The 17,740-nt window shown below is 48.0% G+C and overlaps 1 pseudogene; it reads left to right on the top strand.

Moving 5' to 3' along the window:
• LOC141258725 (uncharacterized) overlaps positions 1–17,740 on the top strand; it is a 200,862-nt pseudogene that overhangs the window by 104,357 nt on the left and 78,765 nt on the right.

Raw genomic sequence — 17,740 nt, 5'->3', positions numbered from 1 at the left:
GTCCCCTCTTGTGGCTATGTGCCCCATCCAGGTCCCCTCTTGTGGCTATGTGCCCCATCCAGGTCCCCTCTTGTGGCTATGTGCCCCATCCAGGTCCCCTCTTGTGGCTATGTGCCCCATCCAGGTCCCCTCTTGTGGCTATGTGCCCCATCCAGGTCCCCTCTTGTGGCTATGTGCCCCATCCAGGTCCCCTCTTGTGGCTATGTGCCCCATCCTGGTCCCCATGTTGTGGCTCTGTGCCCCCTGTGCTGTTCTTCACACACATAAAATAGAAAAAAAAAAAAGATGATTCTCACCTGTCCTCCGTTCCCTCGGCGGCCTTCCTGCAGATGTGGCCCGCAGGCACCACAGAGTCCGACCCCTTGACGATCCCGACCTGGTCCAGGAGGAGCCGCCGACAGCAGCGCTGCATTGCCGCACAGAGACTGTCTCCCAGCACAGCATTTTCAATGTCAGCCGCCGGCCAATCAGAGGCCAGCAGCTGACATCTGCATATGGCAATGACGTCATACTCGCTGCGCCGACACGCAGATATCAGCTGCTGGCCTCTGATTGGCCAGCGGCTGGCATTGGAAATACAGTGCTGGGAAACAGTCTCTGTGCGGCAATTCAGCGCTGCTGGCGGCGGCTCCTCCTGGACCAGGTCGGGATCGTCAAGGGGTCTGTGCCTGCGGGCCGCATAAAGCAGCCTCAGGGGCCGCATGCGGCCCGCGGGCCGCGTGTTTGAGACCCCTGCTTTAGGTATTACAGCCAAACATGTCATTAATCATGTGCAGATACAAAGAGAGGTGAAGACTTCTAGAAATCCCAAATTCTAGAAAATTTTAAAGGGCAACCTCTATTTTGATGGACTATTTTCATGGAGAAGCTAGTTTTGAAGGAGAAGGTCTGAGTAGTTATGAGGAGGGGCTGTAGGCACAAGCTTGTTCTGATGTTATCAATCTTCTGCTTGAAGAATGAGGCAATGTATTCAGCTGAGATGAGAGGAGAGGGAGGAGGTGCTAGGGGAAGGACGAGAGAATTGAAAGTGTTGAATAGCTTTTTAGGGTTGTGAGACAGGGAGGATATGAGAAATTAGAAGTATTTTTGTTTTGCTGCAGTAAGTGTGGAATTGAAAGTGGTGAGGGACTATTTGAATGTGATGAAGTGCTCTTTGGAGTGGGATCTTTTCCATCTTCGCTATGCAACCCTGGAAGGCCGCCTCAGTTCTTTAGTCAGGCTGGTGTGCCAGGGTTGTCTGTTGATTGTTGGAGATTTGGTATGTGTGAGGGGAGCGCTGTCATCAGTCTTGATGGGGAAGCGTTCATTGGCCAGCATCCTCTCTTCCTGATTGACACGTCCCCTTTTTCAATGCCTGCACTCAGCTCTGGGTAGCCACATGACTATCGGTGGGAGTGGGAGGGGCCTGGTGTCAAGCAGCACCGAGCCCCTTGAATTAGGGGCTGCATAGCGGCTACGTGGTCTGCCGCTATGGGCTGTACGCCCCTTCCTGCAAGGGTCCTCCTTCGGGCCCCATTGCAGCTGCACCGGCGATGTCTGTCCCTGAATTGTAGCACACTGACTGCATATTAGACCCTACTTCATGCTTCCATACATGTCAGACCTAGTGGATATTGTTAGGCTCCAGTAGCCATCGCAGCCCTTTGGCACCTGACGATCATGGTGCGGGGATGAGTTGTGTTCTGCCCCTTTCCTCTCTCACCATCTGGCAGAGCTGCATCTCTGGCTATAAACTGCAAGGACCTGAGCGACCTCAGTAGTTTCTGTAGTCAGTTATTTGTTTCTATAAAATATTTCCATTCTTTTTAGTTTTTGTTGAAACATTTTGATATCCAAAACTACCTGCTTCATGCCCCTAAATTCAGCCTAAAGAAAACAAAACCCTCCAGCAATCACTTTCCTGAATCCATCCCCTGACCGGAGCGCTCAACCGGGAGAATCCAACTCCACCGCAAGTAACAAAGTAATCTCTCCCCCTAACTCCTCCATGTAATTCATATGGACAAGGGTAAGGTGTCCCTCCCATACAGTCCTGATATATATATATATATCATACAGTCCTGACCTTCAGGGCCCTCAGGAAGATCTGTACATCTAATGTTCACTCATGTACATTGATCTTCTAAATCGGTCACTTTGTTGGTCTACACAAAACTAAATTCCTTTAGCAGAGAAGAAACTTGTTCTTCTACAAAAGAGATTCCTCATCAACATCAACCCCCTTCATCCTTTTTACTATTGCTAATAGATCTTATTGATAGAACTTTGACTTTTTGGCAAACGGCACCCATTGTTAGTACAGCTAATAAGACGTCTTTCAGAGGGATTCCGGTTATTCTCTGAGAAGTTACCAGGTCTTGTTCCTGATTCTACCTTGGCTTCTATGTCCCAGTTGGACTCCATAGAAGAGTCTCCTGTATCACTGTCTGCCTGTATATTTCTATGTCACCCTTCACTGCTGACAGAGCGGCCTAGACAGCACCACCACCAAACCACTGGAGGCAACTTTCGGTTGATCTCCAACTTCCAGGGTCCTTAGACCTCCCAAACAGCAAAGAGTAAACCAGGTAGTGAGTGCCACATGAGATATCCTATTAAGATGAATGGGCGGCTGCTGAGGCGACACATAAAATGTCATGCTGTTCTGTTTCCTTCCGTGTAATATTCATATCTTTATATAGGATTGCACAATAGTGAAGAAGACATCAGGTGACTGTGTGACTCCCATCAGGAGCAGGAATACGAGACCCAACACAGAAGCCCCACACTTCTCGGTGCCTGAGAAGAAGATCCTAGATCTTACCAGCGAGATCACAGAGCTGCTGACCGGAGAGGTGAATGTTGGGAAATACACTGGAGCATTCTGGGTGATGTTGGTATACAGTTAGGTCCAGAATTATTTGGACAGTGACACAAGTTTGGACATTTACAAGATACAGTTATTACAGTTATATAATCAAGCTGGGCTTACACTGCCGACTCTCAGCTTTTAATTTGAGGGGATTCACATCCTATTTGGAGGAAGGGTTTAGGAATTACAGCTCTTTGATATGTAGTTCCCTCTTTTTCAAGGAACAAAAGTAATTGGACAATTATCTCAGAAGCTCTGCAATCAGCTGCATGGGCTTTTCCCTCTTTAATACATCATTAGTTAAGCAGGGAAAAACTCTCGGAGCTGCCTCCTAGTGTGGCATTTGCATTTGGAAGCTGTTGCTGTGAACCCACAACATGAGGTCAAATAGCTCTTAGTGGAAGTGAAGCAGACCATTATTAGGCTTAAAAAAAGAAATCCATCAGAGAGACAGGAAAAATGTTAGGAGTGACCAAATCAACAGTTTGTATGTTCTGCAAAAAAAGACCACCCTGGTGAGTTCAGGAACTCAAAGAGACCTGTACATCCATGGAAGACAACCGTGGTGGATGATGGTAGAACCCTTGGTGAAGAAAAACCCATTCACAACATCCACCCAAGTAAAGAACACTCTCTAGGAAATTGGTGATTCAGAATCTAAGTCTACCATAAAGAGAAGACTTTATGAATGCAAATATGGAGGTGCAAAAGTTTAATCTGCCTGAAAATAGGCCAGATTAGACTTTGCCAAAAACATCGAAAGAAGCCGCCCAGTTCTGGAAGCATTTTTTGGACAGATAAAACTAAGGGAATAAGAAAAGTCTAGAAAGTCTGGAGAAGGCTTGGAACGGCTCCTGATCCTCTGCACAGCACATCCTCTGTAACACATGGTGGAAGCAGTATGAAGGCGCGGGCATGCATGGATTCCAATGACCCAGGTCACTAGTGTTTTTTGATGATGTGACTGAAGACAGAAGCAGCCGGATGAATCCTGTGTGTACAGAGCGAGACTTTCTGCTCAAATTCAATTAAATGAAGCAAGGTTGATTTTGTGTCTCCCCCATTTCCTCATAGACTGTAAGCTTGCGAGCAGGGCCCTCACTCCTCTTGATATGAGATATGCTTATTCTGTATTGTCTATACAAGTCCCCCCTAAAATTTGTAAAGTGCTGTGGAATATGTTGGCGCTATAAAAATGAAAATGATTATTATTATTATTATTATTATTATAGGACGACTGTGAAGACATAGGTTCTTCTGTGGGCAGAACACTAGTCAGACAACGCAGGGTGATGGTAGATAGTGTGGCAATAATTTATTGAACCACCAGCAATCAATAACATATAGAACAGTCCCAGCAAATACACGAGATGGTGCAAAATTACACAGTCTCACCCTTCCACTGGCCCGCCGGGATTAGAGTCGTGAGATATGTGGCCAGGTGACCTGATTGTCCCAACCTGGATTCTTCACATCGTCTCTGAGAGTTCAGCAATGGTCAATGGAGCAGTTCTGTATCTTTCCAGCCAGGGCTGTGGTCCCTTAGGCTTTCATCCTGTAGTGTCTCTCTGAACAGACGCAGAGACCCCCTTTTTGTAGTTCAGATTTGTCCTTTCAAGCCATCATTCACAGGTCAAGGGTCAGGGATCATGATATTAATTTACAATGCGCTAATATCCACAGCTCATCCCCCCATTGTTGGCTGGCAAACACCCTACAATGGTACAATGGTATATATCTTAGCAGACTTTCATTGTTCAGAGTCCCTGTATGGCAGACGATACATTGTAAGAGCTGATATAAGATGTAGATAACAGCAATTCATTAATCACCAATATCACCTCAAGTGATCAGCATTCAGGTTTATACGAAAAATAGTCTGTATTGAGCAACCAAAGAAGAACACAGGTTAAAAAGTCAACATAAAAATAAAGGTATATTGCTCTTGGCCATCAGAAAGTATGTCTGGCATAACTAAGAAGAAAAGCTGTGTCGTCACAACGATGCTTCACAGGACAGATGGACAATGACCCAAAACATCCTGCGAGTGCAAAAAAGTGGAATATTCTGCAATGGTCGAGTCAAACACCAGATCTCAGCCCCATCGAGCAGCATTTCACAGGCTGAAGACAAGACCTAAGGCAGAAAGAGCCACAAACAAGCGACAATTGAAATCACTGCAGTAAAGACGGCAAAGCCTCACACCGGAGGAGACCAGCGATGGTGATGGACATGGCCTCCAGACTTCAGGCCGTCATTCCTGCAAAGCCTCACACCGGAGGAGACCAGCGATGGTGACGTCCATGGCCTCCAGACGACTTCAGGCCGTCATTGCTGCAAAGCCTCACACCGGAGGAGACCAGCGATGGTGACGTCCATGGCCTCCAGACTTCAGGCCGTCATTCCTGCAAAGCCTCACACCGGAGGAGACCAGCGATGGTGACATCCATGGCCTCCAGACTACAGGCCGTCATTCCTGCAAAGCCTCACACCGGAGGAGACCAGCGATGGTGATGGACATGGCCTCCAGACTTCAGGCCGTCATTCCTGCAAAGCCTCACACCGGAGGAGACCAGCGATGGTGACATCCATGGCCTCCAGACTACAGGCCGTCATTCCTGCAAAGCCTCACACCGGAGGAGACCAGCGATGGTGATGGACATGGCCTCCAGACTTCAGGCCGTCATTGCTGCAAATAATAAAAGTGGACATTTTATTTATGGGAAATTAATTTGTCCGATTACTTTTGAGCCCCTAAAATGCGGAGGCTTTATAGAAAAATTGCTGCAATTACTAATCGTTTCACAGGAGGTTTCTGTTCAGCCCCTTTAATTAAATCTGAAAGTCTCCACTTCAGTTACATCTCAGTTGTTTCATTTTTCATCCAAAATAGTAGAATATCAGCCTGCAGAGCTGAAATCACGTAGATGTGTCACTGGGTAAAGATTTCTGTAGCTAACTGTATGTGTGTCAGGTTCCTGTCAGGTGTCAGGATGCCGCTGTCTATTTCTCCATGGAAGAGTGGGAGTACATGGAAGGACAGAAGGATCAGTACCAGGACATCAGGATGAAAACTGACCCCCCGAGGATCGACCAGGACAAAAGCAACATGACTGCAGGAATATTACTCCTCGCCCTGGAGATCATCGACTTGTTACAGGGAAAGGTGAGAGTCTGACATGAGATCACTCTTATCTCTATTACTATAACAGGAAAGATGGAAGATGAGTAGAATCTATGTGGTGATCAGCGTCTCTCCCTGTACACAGGAGCACACAGTGGTGAAGAAGACGTCCGGTGACCGTGTGACCCCCTGTGTGTCCGGAGGACGGAGCCAGATCCAGAGCCCCATCACAGAAGCCCCGCACTCCCCGACACCGGAGAAGAAGATCCTAGAGCTCACCACCAAGATCACTGAGCTGCTGACCGGAGAGGTGACTGCTGGGAGATTATACACTGGAGGATTCTGGGTGATGAGAGGAGACTGCTGGGAGAGTATACACTGGAGGATTCTGGGTGATGAGCGGAGACTGCTGGGAGATTATACACTGGAGGATTCTGGGTGATGAGGGGAGACTGCTGGGAGATTATACACTGGAGGATTCTGGGTGATGAGAGGAGACTGCTGGGAGATAATACACTGGAGGATTCTGGGTGATGAGGGGAGACTGCTGGGAGATTATACACTGGAGGATTCTGGGTGATGAGGGGAGACTGCTGGGAGATTATACACTGGAGGATTCTGGGTGATGAGAGGAGACTGCTGGGAGATAATACACTGGAGGATTCTGGGTGATGAGGGGAGACTGCTGGGAGATTATACACTGGAGGATTCTGGGTGATGAGAGGAGACTGCTGGGAGATTATACACTGGAGGATTCTGGGTGATAAGAGGAGACTGCTGGGAGATTATACACTGGAGGATTCTGGGTGATGAGGGGAGACTGCTGGGAGATTATACACTGGAGGATTCTGGGTGATGAGAGGAGACTGCTGGGAGATTATACACTGGAGGATTCTGGGTGATGAGAGGAGAATGCTGGGAGATTATACACTGGAGGATTCTGGGTGATGAGAGGAGAGGTGACTGCTGGGAGATTATACACTGGAGGATTCTGGGTGATGAGGGGAGACTGCTGGGAGATTATACACTGGAGGATTCTGGGTGATGAGAGGAGACGGCTGGGAGATTATACACTGGAGGATTCTGGGTGATGAGAGGAGAGGAGACTGCTGGTAGATTATACACTGGAGGATTCTGTGTGATGAGAGGAGACTGCTGGGAGATAATACACTGGAGGATTCTGGGTGATGAGGGGAGACTGCTGGGAGATTATACACTGGAGGATTCTGGGTGATGAGGGGAGACTGCTGGGAGATTATACACTGGAGGATTCTGGGTGATGAGAGGAGAGGTGACTGCTGGGAGATTATACACTGGACGATTCTGGGTGATGAGAGGAGACTGCTGGGAGATTATACACTGGACGATTCTGGGTGATGAGAGGAGAATGCTGGGAGATTATACACTGGAGGATTCTGGGTGATGAGAGGAGAGGTGACTGCTGGGAGATTATACACTGGAGGATTCTGGGTGATGAGGGGAGACTGCTGGGAGATTATACACTGGAGGATTCTGGGTGATGAGAGGAGACGGCTGGGAGATTATACACTGGAGGATTCTGGGTGATGAGAGGAGAGGAGACTGCTGGTAGATTATACACTGGAGGATTCTGGGTGATGAGAGGAGACTGCTGGGAGATTATACACTGGACGATTCTGGGTGATGAGAGGAGAGGAGACTGCTGGGAGATTATACACTGGAGGATTCTGGGTGATGAGGGGAGACTGCTGGGAGATTATACACTGGAGGATTCTGGGTGATGAGAGGAGAGGTGACTGCTGGGAGATTATACACTGGACGATTCTGGGTGATGAGAGGAGAATGCTGGGAGATTATACACTGGAGGATTCTGGGTGATGAGAGGAGAGGTGACTGCTGGGAGATTATACACTGGAGGATTCTGGGTGATGAGGGGAGACTGCTGGGAGATTATACACTGGAGGATTCTGGGTGATGAGAGGAGACGGCTGGGAGATTATACACTGGAGGATTCTGGGTGATGAGCAGAGAGGAGACTGGTGGGAGATTATACACTGGAGGATTCTGGGTGATGAGAGGAGACTGCTGGGAGATTATACACTGGAGGATTCTGGGTGATGAGAGGACACTGCTGGGAGATTATACACTGGAGGATTCTAGGTGATGAGAGGAGACTGCTGGGAGATTATACACTGGAGGATTCTGGGTGATGAGAGGAGACTGCTGGGAGATTATACAGTATACACTGGAGGATTCTGGGTGATGAGAGGAGACGGCTGGGAGATTATACACTGGAGGATTCTGGGTGATGAGCAGAGAGGAGACTGGTGGGAGATTATACACTGGAGGATTCTGGGTGATGAGAGGAGACTGCTGGGAGATTATACACTGGAGGATTCTGGGTGATGAGAGGACACTGCTGGGAGATTATACACTGGAGGATTCTAGGTGATGAGAGGAGACTGCTGGGAGATTATACACTGGAGGATTCTGGGTGATGAGAGGAGACTGCTGGGAGATTATACACTGGAGGATTCTGGGTGATGAGCGGAGACTGCTGGGAGATTATACACTGGAGGATTCTGGGTGATGAGAGGAGAGGAGACTGCTGGGAGATTATACACTGGAGGATTCTGGATGATGAGGGGAGACTGCTGGAGGATTCTGGGTGATGGAGGAGACTGCTGGGAGATTATACAGTATACACTGGAGGATTCTGGGTGATGAGGGGAGACTGCTGGGAGATTATACAGTATACAGTGGAGGATTCTGGGTGATGAGAGGAGACTGCTGGGAGATTATACACTGGAGGATTCTGGGTGATGAGAGGAGACTGCTGGGAGATTATACACTGGAGGATTCTGGGTGATGAGGGGAGACTGCTGGGAGATTATACACTGGAGGATTCTGGGTGATGAGCGGAGAGGAGACTGCTGGGAGATTATACACTGGAGGATTCTGGGTGATGAGGAGAGACTGCTGGGAAATTATACACTGGAGGATTCTGGGGGATGAGAGGACACTGCTGGGAGATTATACAGTATACACTGGAGGATTCTGGGTGAGGAGAGGAGACTGCTGGGAGATTATACAGTATACACTGGAGGATTCTGGGTGATGAGCGGAGACTGCTGGGAGATTATACACTGAAGGATTCTGGGTGATGAGGGGAGTCTGCTGGGAGATCATACACTGGAGGATTCTGGGTGATGAGAGGAGACTGCTGGGAGATTATACACTGGAGGATTCTGGGTGATGAGAGGAGACTGCTGGGAGATTATACACTGGAGGATTCTGGGTGATGAGGGGCGACTGCTGGGAGATTATACACTGGAGGATTCTGGGTGATGAGCAGAGAGGAGACTGCTGGGAGATTATACACTGGAGGATTCTGGGTGATGAGAGGAGACTGCTGGGAGATTATACACTGGAGGATTCTGGGTGATGAGAGGAGACTGCTGGGAGATTATACACTGGAGGATTCTGGGTGATGAGGGAGACTGCTGGGAGATTATACACTGGAGGATTCTGGGTGATGAGCGGAGACTGCTGGGAGATTATACAGTATACACTGGAGGATTCTGGGTGATGAGGGGAGACTGCTGGGAGATTATACACTGGAGGATTCTGGGTGATGAGGGGAGACTGCTGGGAGATTATACACTGGAGGATTCTGAGTGATGAGAAGAGAGGAGACTGCTGGGAGATTATGCACTGGAGGATTCTGGGTGATGAGAGGAGACTGCTGGGAGATTATACACTGGAGGATTCTGGGTGATGAGAGGAAACTGCTGGGAGATTATACACTGGAGGATTCTGGGTGATGAGCAGAGACTGCTGGGAGATTATACACTGGAGGATTCTGGGTGATGAGGGGAGACTGCTGGGAGCTGGGAGATTATACACTGGAGGATTCTGGGTGATGAGCGGAGACTCCTGGGAGATTGTACACTGGAGCAGGGGCGGAACTACCGCCCGTGCAGCCCGTTCATTGAACGGGGGCCCCGAGGGAGAGGGGGCCCCTCCAGCAGGGCCGCCATCAGGTTATGACTGTCCTGACTCCAGTATGGGGCCCGGCCGGTAGGGGCCTCCTCGGAGCCCCATTGGGGGCCCCCCCTCTTGTGCGTCTCTCTCCTCATGGGGCCCCCGGCCGCATGCTAAGCGCCGGGTCCGGGACATCTCAGCGCTGCGCTGCTGCGGCAGCACCTTCATGATTCCCCTGACTTCCGGTCATGTGACGGCGCCGTCACATGGCCGGAAGTCAGGAGAACCTGGTGTCAGCGATTTGGACGAGCGCCAGGATTCTGCAGGGATCGCATGGGGGTAAGTATAACAAGTTTTATTTTTTTTTAAATACAATTAACTAGGAGTGGGGGGAATGGGAGATGCACATGGGGGGGAGATGAGAGATGCACATGTGGGGGGGGGAGATGAGAGATGCACATGTGGGGGGGGAGATAAGAGATGCACATGTGGTGGAGGGGGATGAGAGAGATGCCCATGTGGGGGAGGGGGATGAGAGAGGTGCACATGTGGTGGAGGGGGATGAGAGAGGTGCACATGTGGTGGAGGGGGATGAGAGGTGCACATGTGGTGGAGGGGGATGAGAGAGGTGCACATGTGGGGGAGGGGGATGAGAGATGCACATGTGGAGGGGGATGAGAGAGGTGCACATGTGGGGGAGGGGGATGAGAGAGGTGCACATGTGGGGGAGGGGGATGAGAGAGGTGCACATGTGGAGGGGGATGAGAGAGGTGCACATGTGGGGGAGGGGGATGAGAGAGGTGCACATGTGGTGGAGGGGGATGAGAGGTGCACATGTGGTGGAGGGGGATGAGAGATGCACATGTGGAGGGGGATGAGAGAGGTGCACATGTGGGGGAGGGGGATGAGAGAGGTGCACATGTGGGGGAGGGGGATGAGAGAGGTGCACATGTGGGGGAGGGGGATGAGAGAGGTGCACATGTGGGGGAGGGAGATGAGAGATGCACATGTGGGGGGGGAGATGAGAGATGCACATGTGGGGGAGGGGAGATGAGAGATGCACATGTGGGGGGGCGGAGATGAGAGATGCACATGTGGGGGCGGAGATGAGAGATGCACATGTGGGGGGGGAGATGAGAGATGCACGGGGGGGATGAGATCTGCACATGGGGGGGGTGAGATCTGCACATGGGGGGGATGAGAGATGCACATGGGGGGGTTATGTTTACATAACTTTGTTGCCTTATGAAGGGAGGGGCCCCCCAAAATTTCTTGCACAGGGGCCCACTACAGTCTGTGTCCGCCCCTGCACTGGAGGATTCTGGGTGAGGAGAGGAGACTGCTGTGAGATTATACACTAGAGGATTCTGGGTGATGAGCAGAGACTGCTGGGAGATTATACAGTATATACTGGAGGATTCTGTGTGTTGAGAGGAGACTACTGGGAGATTATTCAGTATACACTGGAGGATTCTGGGTGATGAGCAGACAGGAGACTGCTGGGAGATTATACACTGGAGGATTCTGGGTGATGAGAGGAGACTGCTGGGAGATTATACAGTATACACTGGAGGATTCTGGGTGATGAGCGGTGACTTTTGGGAGATTATACACTGGAGGATTCTGGGTGATGAGCGGAGAGGAGACTGTTGGGAGATTATACGGTATATACTGGAGGATTCTGGGTGATAAGAGGAGACTGCTGGGAGATTATACAGTATACACAGGAGGATTCTGGGTGATGAGCGGAGACTGCTGGGAGATTATACAGTATACACTGGAGGATTCTGGGTGATAAGAGGAGACTGCTGGGAGATTATACAGTATACACTGGAGGATTCTGGGTGATAAGAGGAGACTGCTGGGAGATTATACAGTATACACTGGAGGATTCTGGGTGATGAGAGGAGACTCCTGGGAGATTATACAGTATACACTGGAGGATTCTGGGTGATGAGCGGTGACTTTTGGGAGATTATACACTGGAGAATTCTGGGTGATGAGGGGAGAGGAGACTGGTGGGAGATTATACAGTATACACTGGAGGATTCTGGGTGATGAGAGGAGAGGAGACTGCTGGGAGATTATACAGTATACACTGGAGGATTCTGGGTGATGAGATTAGACTGGTGGGAAATTATACAGTATACACTGGAGGATTCTGGGTGATGAGAGGAGACTGCTGGGAGATTATACAGTATCCACTGGAGGATTCTGGGTGATGAGCGGAGACTGCTGGGAGATTATGCAGTATACACTGGAGGATTCTGGGTGATGAGACTGCTGGGAGAATATACAGTATACACTGGAGGATTCTGGGTGATGAGAGTAGACTGCTGGGAGATTATACAGTATACACTGGAGGATTCTGGGTGATGAGCGGAGACTGCTGGGTGATTATACAGTATACACTGGAGGATTCTGGGTGATGAGCGGAGACTGCTGGGAGATTATACAGTATACACTGGAGGATTCTGAGTGATGAGAGGAGACTGCTGGGAGATTATACAGTATACACTGGAGGATTCTGAGTGATGAGAGGAGACTGCTGGGAGATTATACAGTATGCACTGGAGGATTCTGGGTGATGTCGCTCTCGTTGGTTGTCAGGTTCCTCTCCGGTGTCAGGACGTCTCTCTCTATTTCTCCATGGAGGAGTGGGATTATGTAGGAGGACACTGGGATCAGTATGAGGACGTTGTGGTGGAGGAGCACCGGCCTCTGGTGTCACCAGGTAAGAGGAGACCTCAGTCATTTCTTTTTGGGTGTTGTGGAGGTTTCTGTGGTCGGCACTGGCAGATGTAATACAGCCTCACTGCTGCCACAGGCCGTAGTTGTAAGATGATTTCGCTTGTGTCTGAATGTGCACTGATGATGATGATGGAAGAGAAGCAAGTCGGCTCTGGGACGGGGTCTGGAAGTTCAGGGGTCTCCTTTGTGTTACCCCTGATGATTGATGAGAACTTCTCATACACATTTACTAGGGAAGCAAGAACCATTGGAGGATCCCATATTCAGCATCTTCTGTTCCTCTCCTCTGATCGGGGGTTTTGCCCCTAATGTGCTATTGGATCCCATAACATTTCTTGTAGATCCTCCATCCTGGATCAGAGGTGGGACATGGATGGGCCTTTACATTTATAGTTGTGATTTTAAAAAATAATGAAATCTATTTTTTTTTCTAACAGAAAATGCAAGTGATCATCCTGGAGGAAATGTGATGTTATTGCTAAAATATAATGTAAAAGAAGAAGATATCCTGTGTCAGTCCTCAAGAGAAAACCTCATTACCCTTAATGAACATCGAGAACATCTTGTTAAATATAAGAGAAGTCACACAAGAGAGAAGCCGTATTCATGTTCAGAATGTAAGAAATGCTTTTCAGACAAATATTATCTTATGAGACATCAGAGAATACACACAGGAGAGAAGCCGTATTCATGTTCAGAATGTGGGAAGCGTTTTATAAACAAATCAAATCTTGTTTTACATGAGAAAAGTCACAAAAATGAGATGCCGTATTCATGTTCAGAATGTGGGAAAAGTTTTTCCCAAAAATCTAACCTTGTTAAACATGAGAGAATTCACAAAGGAAAAAGGCCGTTTTCATGTTCAGAATGTGGAAAATGTTTTATAGGTAAATCAGATCTTGTTAGACATCAGAGAATTCACACAGGAGAGAAGCCGTATTCATGTTCAGAATGTGGAAAATGTTTTTCACTCAAAGTTCTTCTTATTAGACATCAGAGGATTCATACAGGAGAAAGGCCATTTTCATGTTCAGTATGTGGAAAATGTTTTATAGATAAATCAGATCATACTAAACATGAGAAAATTCACAAAGAGAAGCCGTATTCGTGTTCAGAATGTGGAAAATGTTTTATTATAAAATCACATCTTGTTATACATGAGAGAATTCACACAGGAGAGAAGCCGTATTCATGTTCAGTATGCCAGAAAAGTTTTACATATAAATCAAGTCTTATTTCACATGAGAGAATTCACACAGGAGTAAAGCCGCACTCATGTTCAGAATGTGGGAAATGTTTTCTACATAAATCAACTCTTAATAAGCATAAGAGTTTTCACACAGGAGAGAAGCCGTATTCATGTTCTGAATGTGGGAAATGTTATAAAAAAAAATCACATATTGTTGCGCATAGGTTAATTCACACAGGAGAGAAGCCGTATTCATGTTCAGAATGTGGGAAATGTTTTACTATAAAATCAAGTCTTGTTACACATAACAGAATTCACACAGGAGAGAAGCCGTATTCATGTTCAGTTTGTCAGAAAAGTTTTACATATAAATCAAGTCTTATTGCGCATGAGAAAAGTCACACAGGAGAGACGCCTTATTCATGTTCAGTATGTCAGAAAAGTTTTACAGATAAATCAAATCTTTTTACGCATGAGAAAATTCACACAGGAGAGAAGCCGTATTCATGTTCAGAATATGGGAAATGTTTTAAAGAAAAATCAAATATTGTTGCAAATAGGAGAATTCACACCGGAGAGAAGCCGTACTCATGTTCAAAATGTCAGAAAGTTTTTAAATGTAAATCAAGTCTTACTGCACATGAAAGAATTCACACAGGAAATGCATATACATGTTCAGAATGTGGAAAATTCTTTATGAGTAAAGCAAATCTTATTACTCATGTGAAAATGCACACAGAAAAAATGCAGTTTTCATGCTCAGAATGTGGGAAATGTTTCCATACTGAAGCTTTGCTAAGTTCTCATCAAAGAGATCACACTGGAGAGAATCCGGTTACATGTAGCGAATGTGGGCTCTGTTTTATATATGAATCAAGTCTTCTCAGACATAAGAAAGTTCATGTTCAGAGTGTGGAAAATGTTTCTATAAACGAATCATTTCCGGTGAAACATCAGAGAAGTTACACAGTGGAGAAGCCGTATTCATGCTCCGAATGTGGGAAATGCTTTATTAGCAAAGACAAACTCCATAGTCATCAGAGAAGTCGAACACTGGGGGGAAGCTGTTTTACTGTTTAATATGAAACATATTTACAAAAGTTTTTCCAGTTTTACAAAGAATATACTTTTTTTTGTTTTGATAGTCAAAAATGTTATATATAGACATTAAAGGGGTTGTCCACCTCTTCTCAATCTGAATGTTTGCCCCCACTAAAATAACACTTATACTCACCTCATGTGTCTACGCCATTCCAGCAAGGTCGGCACTTGCACTCCCAAAGCTCATGTGAGGTTGTTACGTCATGTGAGCCCTGCGCCCAATCAGCGCCGGCTTCACTGTCCCCAACATCGGACATATAAGTAATCAACAGTAAGGGAGCGGCCAGCCGCAGCTATGTTAATTTAGTGTGTTGCTAAAAGAGGATGTTCCCTTGGTAATATGATGTCCCCCGGATTGTATCACAACCAGTTTAGAACATCTTGGCTTTCCATCAAAGGTTTTCTCACCTTGCTTGTGTGGCTCAGTCTGCTAGAGGCTGAGGGAAGGTCTGACATTTATCTGGGTGAGCCCATGCTGTATATGGACTGTTTATTTTTCATTTTGGTGCTGTTATACCTTTTGTACTCAGAAGAGGCTGTTTTTGTTTGTTAAGCTGGATGGTCTATAAACATTTAATAAACCTCACTTTTGTTTTGAACCAACGAATTGGACCATTGTGTGTGTGCACCTCCGTCTACCTGAGAGCTGATCCTTTACAATTCATGCTTCTAATGCCGGCAGATATCCCAGAGGACAGGTGATTGCCATTAGGAAACTATGTCCTGGGTCAAGGCAACTATGGCAGCGCCAACACATTCTGAAGCCATGGAGGAGCTAATCAAGCAGCTGGTTCAGGCTAACATACAGAAGCAGATGGCGCTCTTAATAGAGGTGATACGTGGCAGATGATACACATGTGAGGAAGAAAGTAAGGAGTGCCTTGCAAAAGATGCGGTCAAGGCGCTTGGTGGTTTCCGACAGGGTGGTGTAATGGGAGAAATTGCCTTCGAAACAGTGGGCAGTTCTGGCGCCATATCTAACAAGGGAACTGCAGAAGGCCTGGCCGTGCAGGATGCAAAAGAGTATGCCAAGTTAAAAGCAGAGATCCTGGTGCACTTAGGAGTAACTCTGACTGTCAGGGCGCAACGGCTGCACCACTGGGCCTATCACAGAGACAAAGCTCCCCAGTCCCAAATGTTTGACTTATTAAATCTGGTTTTAAAGTGTTTGCAACCGAAATCTTCCTCCCCAGCACAGATAGTGGAGGGCATTGTCATGGACAGGTTTATACACTCCCTTCCGAGGCCGGGGCAGTCCTGAGTTACCTGGGGAGATCCCTGGAATACTGATGACTTGGTGGAAAGTTACCAGACGGTCGAGAGTTCCTTGGGGAAGCAAGGGGTCTTGGCATCTCTATACTTGCGTTCCCAAAGGTATGCTGGCACCCAAAAGAAGGGAACTAGGGCCACATCTGAGGGGCATCCAAGAACCCTGGAGGTGTCTGAGTTGTTTGGAAAAGCCCCATCTATTAACATGATTTGTTTGTTAATAACAACGGCCGAGACTGGGACTGTCTATTGCCGTGCCAAAGATCACAGCCTGGGAGGTCATGCAGATCCACTTGCTGTTATCTTTTTGTCACAAATAGCTACCTGCTGCCCCCTACCGTCCACATAATTATGCGATTGATCGACGATTAATGGAAGAGACCACAGGCTGTTTCCACTAATAGGTCGGTTATTGAGAAACTAACAGTGAGTGTATGGTGGTGACCCCGTCTTATGTCAGGGCTTCTTAAATCAGTGCACGCTGCACTTTGAACTCCTGGCACACCAGTTCACCTCCGACCGGGCCAAGGTCGCGTTCATCATGTCTCACCTCGCCGGGGAGGCATTGGCATGGCTAAACCCTCTGTGGGAAAGAGGGGATCCCCTGGTGTCCAATCTTCTGGCTTTCCTCGCCGCCTTCCGGAAGGTCTTCGATGAGCCCGGACGAAAATCTTCTACTGCCTCCTCACTTCTCCGTCTCCACCAAGGGAGTCTCACCGTGGCCAGTATGCCATACGTTTCTGAACCCTTGCATCTGAGCTTGCCTGGAACAATGAGGCCCTGGTGTCAACCTTTTGGGAGGGTCTTTCCAAACGGATCAAGGATGAGCTAGCCAGTCGTGACATCCCTTCCACCCTTGACGGCCTGGTGTCTTTAGCTACCTGGATTGACATCCGTTTTCTGGAATGTGCTAAGGAGACTACCCTGGAGAGAAGATTTCCGAGTCTCGCTCTTGTATTCCAAAGGCCAGCCTCGCAACCAGCAATTCCCCGGGCATGTTCGCCTGAGCCTATGCAAATTGACCAAACCAAGATGGTCAAGTCTCGCCTGGAGACGCGCTGAGCCGAGGGGAGTTGCTTCTACTGTAGCAGTAAAGAGCATCTGATCCGTTCCTGCCCGGTGAGGTCGGAAAACTCCAGTGTCTAGGACCGCTCAGAGAGGTCGTCCTAGGCAAGAGTAAATCTTCTCCGTCCTTGACTCTGTCTGTTTCTATTTCCAGTGGTGAGATCTGCTTCTTCGAGACTGCCCATCTGGATTCCGGAGCCGCTGGGAATCTCATTCAACAGGCTGTTGTGGAGCGGTATAAGATTCATACCGTACGTCTGGCTGAACCGTTGGCGCTTGCCTCCGTGGATGGGAGGCTTCTTCCGGAGACCATCTTGCTGGTCACAGAGCCTGTAACCCTTCAGGTGGGAATGCTGCACTCGGAGAAGATCTCCTTTCATGTGCTGTCCGGTCTTTCTCACCCCCTCTTGCTTGGTCTACCCTGGTT

The sequence above is a fragment of the Phyllobates terribilis genome, unplaced genomic scaffold (genome assembly GCF_046119375.1).
Source record: "Phyllobates terribilis strain yellow unplaced genomic scaffold, ASM4611937v1 Scaffold_3__8_contigs__length_932513732, whole genome shotgun sequence".
Classification (NCBI taxonomy): Eukaryota; Metazoa; Chordata; class Amphibia; order Anura; family Dendrobatidae; genus Phyllobates; species Phyllobates terribilis.
The sequence above is the reverse complement of the archived record's forward strand: the minus strand, read 5'-3'. Positions and strand labels throughout refer to the sequence as shown.